Genomic DNA, 16,029 nt, shown 5'->3' on the forward strand with positions numbered 1-16,029 from the left:
TAAACAAAATTAATATTATTTTATCTCTTATTTGATTACTAATTTTAAGATAAGTTATTTTATGATTAGCATGAATGGAGCTATCTTAGGTGGATGGTGGTATGTGGACACTCTTCACTAATAAATTATGTGGCGTACACAAGTTAAATATTAGTTATTAGGAGTATGTATTTAATTTCCTACACTCTTAATATAATTGAGAAGAAAATTTACACATTCTTCGCCAAAATTCTGTCTCTACTACTACTAATTAATAATTAGTACCACGATAAATTATTCCTTCCAAATGGAAAAATAAAAGTATAGAAATTAGTTATCAGGAGATAAAATAATAAAAATGACAAAAATACCCTTATAGGTCCCCTCAAACCATTTTTCTACTAAATAAGGTAGAGAATAATTTTATAAACAAATAACTACTTCTTAAAAATTAGGAAAAATTATCTAAATACACAACTTATTTATCATATTTTCTAAAATTTTCTATCATTTGAAAAAATTACAAAAATCCTTACTCTCTCCTATTCTCGGATACATCACTTTACGCAATGTATCGGTACATAGCGATGTATCGAAACATTGAGTGATGTATCGGAATATTGAACGATGTATCTGAAATCAAGACGTGATATATCAGGGCATTTTGGGATATATCCGAATTCCATCAAATTTAAGGGATACTTGTAATTAAAAAAAATAAATATATAATGCAACTAGCTCTTAAAACTATGAAATTAACATAAAATTTCCTAAAAATTATGTAATAAATACTATTTTTAATATAACAAATCAAATAGCCAATTAAAAATAATACCAACCTAACTAATTCCAACCTAAATTATTTTCAAACCTAATGACCCCAATAGTACCAAAAATTGATATACATTGGGTACTAAAAAGATGTATGTCATGTATAGATAGAAAAAAGTTCAATAAAATCCAATAGTCTCGTGACATATGTGTGTCATGAATGCATCTGTTTTCTTTGACCAATTCCAATCTTATTTTCTTTTTCAGACTACTGTTCATTACATTAATAACTCCATACATAATTTCATCTTCTTCTTCTTTTCTGTATTTTTTGTGGTCCAAAACACACAAGGGATCAACAAATTTTATGTATAAAATCTAAATGCAATAATACAAAGACACATGCATGTTTCAATATATATATATATATATATAGACTGACATGATATTAATTTATTTATTTATTGCAATTTTAGAATTTTTTATCTTACAATTTTGTAATTGTATATATATGTTACCTTTTGTTTCAAATATTAATTATTTTGACAAAATGAATTTGTTTTGAAAAGTTGATATTTTGGAAAAGAAGAAGAAGAAATCTTTTATAATTTATTATTTCTTTTTTCTTTAGGGGATTAATTATTGTTGAATATCGAGTCTTATTAGTTGCGGAATATTTATATGGACTGATTCAACTCATTAGAGGAGATAATTAATTTGGAAAAAGTTGTCAAGGAATCCATGAAGCTTACATTTGTTCACTAATTATGACAGTTCACCAGGATCTCATTCTTTCTCCTTTTTTTGCTCACTCGTAAGGGTTGGGACCCCACAAAGAGGGAAGGAGTCGACTGAATATCCTCATCATTGACATGAAATTTGCTTGCGTATTGGGTGAATTGTGATCTGATATACGATTGTATCAGGTGAGCAACAATCACTTCATTACAATACCAATTATTTATGGATTTACAAGTCACACTTCAGTCAAATATACTACAACGAGACCCCTGAGAGCCAAAAGTGTTAAAGAAAGGGCCATAGGAAGCATGGACGCATCATGACATCATAAGATGTCTAGCTCGAATAAATTAGTCGGTACTAGAAATGTTAGAAAAAGTAATAAAAAGTTATTTAACTCCAAAAAATCTATCCTACATTAAGGGTGTGTTCGTACGAAGGAAAATAAGAGAATTTTTTTTGTGTGTTTATAGTAAACAACAAATATTATCCTAAAAATATTTGAATACATTTAGACAAACACTATGGACGATTTGGATAGGAAGATAGGGGTATGAAATGATAGGGATGAGTACTATAAGGAATGAGGGTAAAAATAAGATACGTTGAAATGAAGAGAAAACAATAATTTGTGAAATAAAACTTTGTAAAGTAAATCGGGTAGTTAAATAAATTTTTGTTTTCAAGAGAGACAAAGTGGACTTGTGGCAGCTTTTACTTGATGATTTCAACTACGATTTGTTTTACTGTTGTGAACAGATACACACAATCGTTATTTTTATACTTGAATTATTTTTACAATAATTACTAGTACTTATCAATTAAATAAAGGAAACGTGAGAGTGTTGAGTGATAAATACTTAAACAAATACATTATGATTAATTACGATTATAATATTTTCAAACATCTTCCCATCAAAAGTATTGCATCATTATAAATAGTAATTTATTCAGCTGGACACTTATATATCTTTTAAATACACTATTAAATGGTGCATGTGATAATAGGTCTCGCCCAAAGTTGGGATTGTTACAACAATTTTGATCAAAGTTTAAATATATTTCAGACATTTTTTCCTATATCTTTCATTGAATTTTCGAATATCTAAATTTTATTTATCAAAATATTAAGCTAATTAATATAATCCAATTTAACTTAGTAATTGGTCAAATCAACTCTTGAAAAATAAAACATGACAATTAATTTGAGACATAAAGTGTACTATCTATGATTGTTAAACCATTGTTAACATCGTACGTACAATAACTCAAAACAATGAACAATCGAAACTGTTTTGCAGTTATCATTATATATATACTAATTGTTACAAGACATAGCAGTACTGTACTGTACTGTGTAGTTTTATACCTAACACTTCACATATCACTCTCACATAAAATACAAAATGTAAGTATATCTATTTATAAATGTGGCAAAAAAAATTATATATGGACTAGATGAAATATATTATCCTAACTGTACTTCCATTCTAGTTTCTTCATTATTTTCTTATATATATATATATATATATATATCAATCTATGTGGCAAAAATTTAAACATGGATAAAAGTTTAGGATTACTCTGTTATCAATCTGTGTTTCAAAAAATCAGAATTATTGATTTCAATAAACTTTGCAGAAACACGAAGTAACCAAAGTTTAATAAATCAATAAGAATAGATGAACATAATAAACCAGTAAGAATAGATGAACATAAAGAATAGATGAACATAAATTAGTTGACAAAACTAAAATCTGTAAAAAAACGTACCACAATCTGGAAAAACAGAATCAGAAAAAAGATCAAGCCCACTGAATGCACAGTGTCCCCTTAAGGAAATTATTCCCCTCTAGTATCCGAGGTTTGATTTGGAATATGTCCTCCCAGGATAGAATGATCTCAATCACCAGTGTATTGATACCAAAAACTCTGGTGTCAGCGAACCACTTAACAACAGTAAAGTACACGAAGAAATTTTGTGCAGAAGAAGAAGAAGAAATCAGAAAAATTCGTAAGAAATAATTTTGAGGAATCAATGTATTTATAGGCAAGAGGAATTGGTTTCGAAAGGTTGCAATCCTTTCAGAATCCACACGACCATTCGTGAAAGTTTGCAACCTTTCAAACGGTCATGGCTGTTTCTAAAAGTTGCAACCTTTTCAGAACAGTCACTTCCAACGGCGGGAAATTCAAATAAAATGGGAAAGATTTAAATAAAATGGGTCGCGCGTGGATCGGGTCGGACCAATTAACTAATTAATTGAATCAGTTAATTAACTAATTAAAACGTTGGCCATTTAATTTAATTTAATTAATTAAATAATTAATTAACTAAAATAATTAAAACAAACTTTGTCCAAAAATTAATCTAATCCGAAGCCGAGCGACGACGGCGCGAGGGGGTCCCTCTTTCCAACCCTTTTAACAATTAATAGGAGTGTTTCTATATTTAAAATCTCCTATTTTTCTTTCCACCGCCACCGATGAGGGACAAATGTCTTTTCAATAAAGCATAATAGGACTTTTCAAGTTCTCAACTTTCCAAGTTCCCAACTTTTTCAAGTTCCTCTTTCATCTTCCCTCCATTTCCCATTAACTCTTGCTACATACCCAACATACTCTAGATTGAAGATTAGCATAAAAAATAATAAAACTATGTAACAATGTATATGTTAAAGAATGACAAATGTCCCACATCGGTGATTAATGAGATGGGTGGACTCCTTATATGTCTTGGGCAATCCTCCTCCCTTTGAGCTAGCTTTTGGGGTGTGAGTTAGGCCCAGGACCTAATTTAACATGGTATCAGAGCAAGGCCCGTCTCACCCGATGTTGGGCCCCCCAAAATCAAAATTGCCCATGCACCAGATGCTAAGCACTGGGCGTGAGGTGGGGTGTTAAAGAATGACAAATGTCCCACAATCGGTGATTAATGAGATGGGTGGACTCCTTATATGGCTTGGGCAATCCTCCTCCCTTTGAGCTAGCTTTTGGGGTGTGAATTAGGCCCAAGACCTAATTTAACAGTATATGACAAATATTAGTAATAAATATACATTGTCAATTAAGAAAATTAATATAAATTTTTTCCTGTTTGGTCATTTCAATTCACTTGTTCTAAATCGACGTTTATAAATTTATATAATTGTATCAATTTAAAAGTAATCAATACGATAAATCTGCACAACATAAAATAGTTGATCTCAACCAATTTAGATTGAGGCATGCATAAGTGAATCATCACAATTCATAATTCTTTTAAACACACATTATTATAAATTCAGTAAACTCGATTTTTTCATTCTTTCATCCTATGTTACTATAAATTTGTGAACAATGCTTATTATTCATATATTATTGAATACGAACCAAATAACATTTTTTAACATATACATGTGACATCTAGCTTCTAGAAATATATTATTTTTATTGTTCTTATTATATCATAAGTTGCTTTCAATTTCTACCAAGCTGACAATTACGTGAGAGTAAAATTTGACAAGTCTTTTCCCTGACCCTTCAATTCAGAAATTTAGTAGTACTACTTACCTTCACTATTATTAAAAAAAAATATATGAGTAGAAATAGTATTGGAAATAAAAGGATCCATTTTCTAAATAGCATTTTCGAAATAGTAACTATTCCCTCTGGTCATATTAGTTGTCAATATTACTAAAAATGTCTGTATCAAAATACTTAGTAATTAATAAAATTAATAAGCTTTTTTATTTTGCTCTTTAAACTAATTATTTTAAAAGTAAATAATATATACATTAGGATAAATTAGTGAAATATACTTCCTTATTTGTGATTTTTTAAAGTATGTGTAAAAGGAAAATGTAACTGAAAGGTTTAAGAAGCAGATGAAAATTTGATTGTTTATCGATACAATTGAGAGTATGTTTAACTCCTGTAAATACACAAAGCTACGGAGGAAAAAAGGTAAACAATTGATAGTTAACATGTCTTTCGATAAATATTTGACGATAATTTAAATTAAAAAATGTTTTCGCTTGATAATTAATTATTAAGGTATGAAATTCAAAAATCATAGATATTGTAGGTGTGTTTTTTACCATTCACTTCTAATTTTTAAAATTTTCACTTATTTTTTTTAGGTGAAATTAATTACTGAAAAATAAAATATCCAACCTGCCATAAACTCATATAGCTAGGCTAAATTCAAAACTAAAACGATTTATATTTAATTCACAACATATGTATTTCCTCTATTTATTACTAAACTTTTTTCTTTTCTTTTCTAACAAGCATATTTTCAGTATTATTTTTCTCCTAGGAGTACGTACCTAAAGTTTTTTTTTTATCAATAAATGATTTACTACATAAATATAATAAAAGTTTTTTGACCATCCTTTTCATGATAGCGATATACATTTACATTAAGTTTTCTTTTGGCACTTTCTAAATTTAATTTCTATTTTTAAAAAGGGTGTGGGGTGTGTATAATTTTGTGTTGCTTGTGCATGAATGTACATAAAACTGAAATAAATACTTATCACCTTTTTCATTTTAATTTATTTATCTTATAATTTTTTTTTTTAATTTTAACATTTTGCATGATATGTTTAAGCCATAAGATTATAAGATTCGAAATTCTTTTACTTTTTAAAATTTCATATTGTGGTCAATGAAGTGGTTGAGAATTTTGAAATTTCAGATTCAAAACTCAACGGAGACAAAAAGATTACTAGATAATTCTTTCCATCTGTCTTAATTTTGATGAATAGATATTTATCGTTGCTAAAAATGACAAATATCTCATAAAATTAATCGAGATTTAAGTAAAGTGTATTGGGGACAAGAGTTCTGAGAGAGTGATGAAAGTAGAGAGTATTTGTTTGGGTTAAAAGAAATTGTATTTATTGATGGATAGTGATGGTGTTAGTGATGGCTCTCTACTCTTGTGGGGACTTTTTTTTTTTTTGGAATTCTCTTTTACACAAAAAATATTAATAATAAAAAAACTACTGTTTCTTCTGTATTGACACACCTGTCAAGAGAATTGATATTTGATTTCCTCTTTAAAAACAAAAGTACTATTCTATATAATTATTTTATTTTACATTTTGGTGATAACTACTCTTTTTGTGCTAATTTGTATGCCATATTTTAAATTTTAAAACGGTTAAATAATTTAAGTTTGGTTGTGAATTTAAATAGAAAAATTTCAAGTTTTTTGAAATATAGTTTATATAGTTAAAAACCACGTTATAAGTATTATCAACCACAATAATTGACAATTCAAAATATATAAAAGATATTTTGAAAAATTATGATGAAAAATAGATTTCTTTAAATATCGAAATCCAAAAATGTTATATAAATTAAGATAAAAAAATATTATTTAGTCACTGGATTGTTTTATTCTCGACCCCTATTGATGACAAGGCTAAAACAAGTTATTCATGATCGCACAAAGTACGAATAAACTACTTAATATTTTAATATACATAGTAGAACAAGATTCTATATAAAAAAGTGAGATAAATTAATTTCATTTAATATCTTTATTTATAATTATTTCATCTACCAATCAAATGAATCCTTAGTATGGTATATGTTGTAGTATTAGATTAATTGATCAAACGTCTTATAATTAAAATTTAGATATTTAAAAATTATACGAAAATATTATTATTATAGTTATGGTAGAGGAGAGAGAAAGAATTTGGTCAAGATATAAACAAACAGTGTGTGGAATGCCCCATCCCTTTCCTCCATATTAAGGAAAGTGGAATCTCTGCTATTCCCATCCTTCCCAATGTTTTATGTCTCTTTTTTAAAAATAAAAAATAAACAATAACAAAATAAATTTAAATTTTTTAAAAAAATCTTTCACCATTTTAGTATCTAAAAAAGTTAGTGACCTCAAAAGCTTACTTCTACTACTAAGGAAATTAATTTTCTATATATATACTCCATGGTCACATAATTTCTTTTGATCTTTTTAGTAATTCTAAATTTTATTTTAGGAAAGGTGATTGTTTAATTAATATAATTATTTGAATTGTAGTACAAGAAACTATAAAAGTTTTTGATGTTGAGATTTTTTTTTTTTTGGGTGTCCGGTGTTTGAAACTTGAGTAAATTTGGATTTATGGCAGAAAATCTCACATTGGAGATTAAACACTTACAAAGGTCGCGACTCTGTATCCAGGACCTCTGGTTAAAAATGACAAAATACTTAAAACTTTATGATAAGAATGATAATATTATTAATTTAATTATGAGACAATATAACATGATATCTTATAGTGCACTGCACAAAGGAAGCAAATCTTGATATTAAATTTTACTTTTTTCTTGGCATAGGATTCGGAATGTTTGACATGATGAAAGTAAATCATTATTTTAATTAATTAATTGGAAACGTTTACTTTATTAGTACTGAATATTATTAATCATAGATTACAAAGAAAAGAAACTTTATATTATAATATGATATATAGAATTAAAAAAAGAGTAGCCACCCTAGCATTTACAGGTCAAATGCTATAAATTTCAGTGATTCTTGAATTGATAGAACGTCATCTATTTTAGTTAATTAAAAAATAAGAATTCTAAGGTTTTTACAGTTTCCAATATGATCTTGTGATTCTTTGGACCTTCCCTAATCAGAAACCTAAAAATATTACTCCATACAATATAATGTAGTTCTTCATATATCCACCATGCAAACGTGCATGGGATATTAATGCAATGCAGTCCTCCCATATTTTTTATTACTATGTTTAATCGTGTTTTATTGTGAAATTTGAAAAATTAAAAAAAAAGCAGCTTTTATTTTCAAAGTGAAAAATGATTGCCTAATTACTTGTCCACTTTTGAATTAACACACCTTAAAGAAAGCAATTATTGACATAGTGAGTTTACCATTTTACCTCTATTAATTATGAAGTGGATGGATTAAAAATTTAAAATTTTCAAGTAATTAATTGAGGGTATAATATGTAAAATTATTTTGTCCTTTCTTGATTTGTCAAAATGGACAAGTAATTAAGGATAACTATAAAAGGAAAAGTGGACAAGTAATTAGGGACAGAGGGAATATTTGAAAATTGGAGTTATTTTTGACTTTTTGTGAGTAATTTGAAATGAAAATAATAATAATGAAAACTCCTTTTTAATTTATTATTTTTCAAATTCTTGAAAATTTAGAAATTCAACTTCTTTTACTTTTTGTGAGTAATTTGGAGTCATAAAAGTGAAAACACCTTTTTATTGTTTTCCAAATTCATGAAAATGATGGAATTTAATAACTTCAAGTTGAATTTCTGAATTTTATGGCCAACCGTATTTTGCAGAGTTCAGTTCTTGCATTTTCTATAGCTCATAAACTTATTCATGTCGGAATTCAGGAATCCAAATTCATGAAAATTGTGGAATCCATATTCATGTTGGGAGCGAAATCAAAATTTTAAGTTTATAAGTTCTGAATCTACTATCAAATTTACAGCTCATTTTAATTAATGGATTCATAATGAACTAGAGACTTTATCTATTTAGTCAATTTTTCAGTATAACTACAAGACATATGTGAATCTAGTCTAGATAGAAGCAAGGGCAGGATTCATCCGAACCCCCTTCATCAACAAATAACATTATGTATACTAGCTAGTAGTAAAAGAAATTTAAATTGGAAGCGAACTATCTATAATTACACGAACATTTTTATCATATTTACTAATTTTCTATATATTTTGAAATAATTAATTTAATACTGTCTCGTTAATTCATAATTTTATACCAATTTTCAAGTCAGATACATATAAATACATGTATTTTTGCTACCAAATATACTCCATATAGAGAGAGAAGTGAGCGATATAGGAGGGAGGTGAGCGAAAGAGTTAATGTATACCAAATACATGCAAATCATACTAGATACATGTATCTGTATATGACATTACATACATTCTAAAATACATATACATAAGGAGAGACGAAAGCGACATAAGGAGAAAGGCGAGCAATATAGGAGAGAGACGAGCGAGAGAGTCACATATTTCAGATACATATGAATATATAATTCACTTGGATACAGTATATCTGAAATAAATTACATCTAATTTTAATTTCATATATTCGAAATATATATATTAGAAAGCACTAGATACATACATATACATTTGAGGACCAAAATCTGAAACACATGATAATTTCGAAAACTCAAAAGAGAAATCATTAACTAATTAATATTATAGCTTCGCCAATTATTTAGGTCTAAAAATCTACTTATTCAAATTTTGTCATTAATGGAAGGGCCCATGTGAGTCATGAGTTGACATATTACACATTTCACATGATGGTACAATTGTAAGTGCGTGACAACGTAAAACTTTATAAAAACACCATTAGCTTAATCTAGTCGATTATAACATGTTACTTACATGTATTCGTCTTAGATGTCAATTGATATTTCTTCGTTAAAAAATTATATTGCTAACTACACATACGTTTAAGTTTTCTTATGTTTATAGTTCTCTATATTTTGATATTTTAAATAAAAATTCTGACTCTATCATTGACGATAAGACGCATAATTTATTAGGGGGGTCAACTTTGCTTAAAGGTGAAAAGCTGGAGATGCTGCATGTTGCATGGTACAATATATCATTTTCTTCTTTCTAGCTAGGATAGTAAAGCAATAGAGTCAAACATCAAATAGATTACACCTTGATGGGATAATAAAGAATTAAAGATAGTATCTAGCTTAGCTTAGCTGTGAGCACCCAACATATACATAGGAAAATTCAAAAGAAACAAGCTGGAGAATCACTCTTTTCGAATTTCGAAAGTAAACCTTATGATACTTTTACAAGGTTTTCAAATATATAATTTTATTTTATTTTTAGAGATTTTATGTCCGAATTTACGATTAAAACTAAAAAATTTAACTCCATTGAGAGAAGTAGTGACTTTGTAGTTTGTAGGTCAGGCTTTTGTATTGGAATAACATCATATCATTTGTTTTGCGCAAGTCAAATGTGTAGTTTGGGAAATTAAGTGGAAGGCAACTGGTTATGTGAGAAGAAATATTATAGGACAGTGCACAATAGAGCTGGATACCATATATATTTTTAAATCATCAGTCTAGCTAGCTAGGTCTCACCCAATATTATTTGAAAAAATAAAGTTGTAGGGTACCTGCAAAGTGGGAGATGATGAAGATCCTTATTAATATTACAACACAACACTTCATTAGTACCATTGTATACCATGAGTGCAACTTTTTGACGTCGTAGTGGATTGGTAAGTACTTTTTTTTAATATATATAGCCAAATGTTTCAGATTCGAATTCTTATGTTTATGGAATTAATTACCTTTATGAGGAAGTGTTTTACCTTACATGAATGTGTGATTTCCAACGCGAATCCAAGTTTAGTTATAGGTAACAACCAATGGAAAAACAAAAAAAAGTGCAACTTTTAGGTTATTGGGTATCTGCAGGTCTATATACAAAAGGCTCTTTAATTCATCCAACTGTATAATCATCACTATGGCCAAACTAAACTATGCAAGGACTAAAGTACCAAATAAGTTGTTTTTACTATAATACACAAGATTTTGTACACAATAATAACATATCCAATGTGGTCATATAAGTTACGTAGATCTTATCTCTATCTTGTATGAGTTTGGAGAGAGTGAGATACACACAATAATAATACATAAATATACACTCAATTATTTGACCTTAGCTAACAAGTAACCACTCCAACTTTGATAGTGCACATCGAGATATATACACCTCAATTTGATCTCAACGGAACACTCCAACTCGTCCCCACACACATCCGAGACTCTGACGCTGATATGAAACATAAATTTTTGAGGTTTTTAGATAATTATTTTGTAAGTTAGACACAGTGGAAACGACATGAAGTGTCTTGATTCTATTTGTACACAAATTTGAACTCGGGGTGGTAGAATTCTAAGGTTTTATAATTTCATACAATAAGTTGATGTTTATTTTGAATTACTTTTTCAAGCAAGCTAGGAGGACCTATTTTATGTAAACATTAATTTTTTTTCAAGCAAAAACGACCTCTCAACTCACTTATTGAAATTTTTTCCATCTTACAATTAGGTAAATGGTGCAAAATGTTGTTCAATCACTGCCTATTAGGCATTATAATAATATAAGTATTAAGTAGTTCCTCTACCAAAGAAAAATCCAAGACATCACGTGATGGACATTGTTGGTCATGAGAATTTAGGTGTACATAGAAAGAGAAGATAAAGAAGTGAAAAAGTAGAAGGAAAAGGAAAAGTTAATGATTGATAGCCAGTCTAATCACTATTGTAACATCTTCTTTTTTTGGGCTTGGGGTGGGGTGGGGTGGGGTGGGGTGGGTTAAATAATACGCACATCACACCTAAAATATTCTTTAATTTGACCTCAACTGATAGTTATGTCCTCTAAATTTGGGTGTGCATAGATAGACATTTAAACTTATATATAGTTGAACAAGTCGACACACCTACGTGGAGTCCTACATGGCAATTTGCGTCCGATAGATATATTATGTCATGTAGGACATGTATTTACTTGTTCAACTTTATACAAATTTGAGTGTCTACTTATGCACGTCTAAAGTAGGAGTGCATAGATTTGCACGGTTTATATATCATGTTATGCCTAGTTTTTATATATAATATTACATGTCAAATTAAAATATGTCATTTTAACGTAATTCCTAAATGTTTGTCTAGATAGCTTTATTAGCAAATATTGGAGAAACTATCAAAATCTTTGTCCCATAAACATTTCTATTCTTTGCTCCCTTCTTAGGCAAAATGTCCACAACTTGATTATTTTCTCATATTCTAACAAAGAGAGGAAAATTATGGTACTTCAGTTGGTTGACTATATATATTTAAATTCTGAACTTTTACCTTGCTGAAAAAGATTTGATTTCCACACTTTATAATCCTCTCCCCTATGTGTGTGTTAGCATGCATAAATACATTCTGACTGATCTAATTCTAAAATGAAATAATCCGATTTCGAGCATTGATTGAGATAAAGATAGATTGATTAAATAGTCTTGATTAGTTTAATTACGAGGTATGTATTATAGTTTACCTATAAGTATTTCTTTCTTATTTAAAATTTGTGAATATTGAATAGATCAATTTCAATTTTAATTTACTCAATACTCATATATAAGCATGTCATGTATGATCTCTGTCCTGGTTTTATTCTTTCACTATATGCAAAAGTTCATGGAAAAAAAGAAAGAGAAGTCATATCATTGTTTAATCAAGTGGCAATTTTTCTTTATGTTTTTGTAGTACTCTTTAATTATGTCTTGCTCAAATAAAGTTCATTTTACTAACAACTATTGTACCTTATCATTATTCAATATTTTCGTGGGGTCAATAGTACATATAAGAGAAATGTGCGTGAGTATGAATAGTGAATATAGATAAGTATGCATAGAAATATTGATTTGGAGGGTTGTTATCCACACGGATGATCCAGAATCGATCCTCCCTCAATGCCTTTTGAGTCGAGCCTGTCGTATAGGACTTGCCTAGTGCAGAGTGTTGTCCCGAAGATATCATTGGAGCCAGGTCAACACATGCTATAATATTCACTTAATTTAATTAAATTCATTCTATTTATCTTAGCTTATATCTTATTTATAGTTTTTAAATTTTTCTTGTTTATATATGTAGTGCCATAGGGGGTCATAGATTAAGAAGCACTAGTGATGATCTTAATCCACACATCATATAAACTTTTTAATAATGTTATTTCTAAGTTCAAATTCACATGATGATAAGCCTAAGTACTAAGTAGGTGGGGAAATAAATTATATTGGCTATTATGGTATCATTATTGGGATAATTAGACTCTAGATTGCCTTGCTTTTTGTGCACAATTATTCTCTCTTAATTGTGCAATCAATGTCTCTTAAAGGAGAGGTTATAGTGCTCTTTGTCCTAATTGGAGACAAAGATTAAATTAAAACCCTAAGATAATGACAATTGACAAGTCAATCCAAATGATTAATGGAAAAATTAATTAGGACTTAGGTAGTACTTGTTGATGTTTGCTTTGTAAGAGCTAGCTAGGCTATAAATAATTGATAGACTTTAAGTGATAGGGAGTGGGGTTTGTTGATGATGCAAGTTTCTTTAGGCAACAGAATGTTGAAAGTGACTCTCACAATCATATAAAGATAGAATAGGCATCTAGATTAGCTGTGATTGAAGACATGACTCAGATATGTGGGCACATCCAATTGACAAAGACATTGGAGCAATCTTACATAAAGTGTCTCCTCTTCCAACCAAGATACTCCCTCCGTCCATATTTACTTGTCCATATTTCCTTTTTAAGTTGTCCCTATTTAGTTGTCCATTTTGACAAATCAAGAAAGGACAACAAATTTTTTCCTATTATACCCTTATTTACACTTCTTGAAAATTGTAAAAGTGTATGTTGTTTCCCTCCAATTTATTTTACTTTAATTCAAATAAGTGGTTGTAATTTTGAAGTGAAAAGTTGTCATAAGGGTAAAATTGTAACTTCACTGTGCTAATCATTGTTGTCTTAATCTGTGTGCCATTTCTAAAGTGGACAACTAAAAAGGGACGGAGGGAGTAAATTATTAAAAGAACATATGTTTCTTCTTTAATTTTTTTTGTTTGTTGGGGTAGGGCGGGGGTGGGGTGGGGGGTTAATTAGGGTAATTAGAGCCGGACACTCCTTCAATTCAAAACCTCACAAGGACGTCGAGTTTCTAAGGAGGTATATGTGACGCCCATGATGAAGCCTGAAGGGTGAGTCATATATAGAGCAGGATTGACAAGCTTCTGTATGCTGACAAGCTAAGAAGAGGTGCACAAGAAAATCAAAGAGTTTTATATGACATATATAACACAAGTTCACATTGTACACATACTATTGTGCTTGATGATGATGACGTAGCCCAAGGGATAAATCCCTAACGTCTTCTGGGCCATAAACGGACAATACGTGTCATCCATGTGATTGGATCATGATGACATAAAATTATTATTTTTACATTATTGAACTAAGATGAGTTTAAATGAAACATTACCTACAACTAGAGGTGTTCATGGTTAAGTTTGAATCGGTTATTAGTTAAAACCAAAACCAAAACCAAACCAATTTAAATCGGTTTTTAAATTTCTAAAATCAAACCAAACCAAACCAAATAAAAAAAATAACCGTCGGTTTGGTTAGGTTTTTTCGGTTCGAAAGTAATAAGTTTGTTGAGGACATACACATCTCGATAGACACAAATAGTTAGTACATGAATAATTCACAAATAAGCTATTACACGAACAAAGTGATTCATCCAATGTACCAAGTTTCAGAAACTAAAAAAAATCATTGTAAATAGCATAAAGTTGGTTCAATATTCTGGAGATCTCAACATCTTGTCAATAGACTTTTCAATAACGTTACACCTTAGAATATTGAGAAATTACTTCTCAAAAAAAACAACCAATATTTCATAGTCAAAACTAATCAATTACCATCTTCTTTAGCTTGAGCTTTAAATTGTTCAATGTTGCGTTATTTTTTTTTATAAAATACAGAGAAAGTGTGTTCTTTAAAGTAATGAATATTGAGGGATTTAGACTTAAGGTTTCAATAGTTGGGCTAAAATTTAAAGTGTTGGGCTTTAGAAAATAGTAAAATTAAAGACTTAAGTTAATTAAAATTTATCAAAATACTTGTATATTATTTATAAATAATTATAAAATTTATATATATAACTTCGCGGTTCGGTTTGATTATTTTTGCGGTTAATTTTTAGTAAAACCAAAATCAAACCAAATAATATCGGTTTATCAAAATTTAAAATCAAACCTAACCAAATATCGGTTTTTTTAATCGGTTTGGTTCGAATTGCGGTTCGGTTTGGTTTTATAACCATAACCATGAACAATCCTACCTACAACACAATTTTTTATAATCGATTCAAACTCAATAGTAAGCACAACTCACAATAGTTGTTTGTTTCTTTTTGTTGATGGAAAGTTTTGGTAGAAGAAATAATTACTTAAGTTTAATGATAAATTGCTCTATTATGTTCTTTGCTTAGTTATTAGCTAAGTTCCCTTGTTTATATAAATTTCATGTATCTAATCAACTTTGATATGATTATTTTATTTTTATTAAAGAATGAGGGACAAAGGTGGCATTTGAATGATGTCTGAAAAGACCATAGAAATACACTAATGTCACAATGTTCTTGTATATATATTTTCCCCCAACTACCAACCATGAAATGTCTAGAGTTTCCCATAATATTGTAAATGTTACTTAATATATATTGTCCCAAAATACAATGTCTTTTCATTGCCAATTAATTAATGTACTTTATTTATCTATATAAACTCTTTACAGAAGGGAATGCACATGGGCAGCGGGAACTATATATGTTCATCAATTTGTATGGTGCATTTTGATTTCCACTGATTTTTCTAGGAAAATTTGGACCTTTTGTCCTTCTAAATTATTTGAA

Source organism: Solanum stenotomum, chromosome 6, assembly GCF_019186545.1.
Source record: "Solanum stenotomum isolate F172 chromosome 6, ASM1918654v1, whole genome shotgun sequence".
NCBI classification, from domain to species: Eukaryota; Viridiplantae; Streptophyta; class Magnoliopsida; order Solanales; family Solanaceae; genus Solanum; species Solanum stenotomum.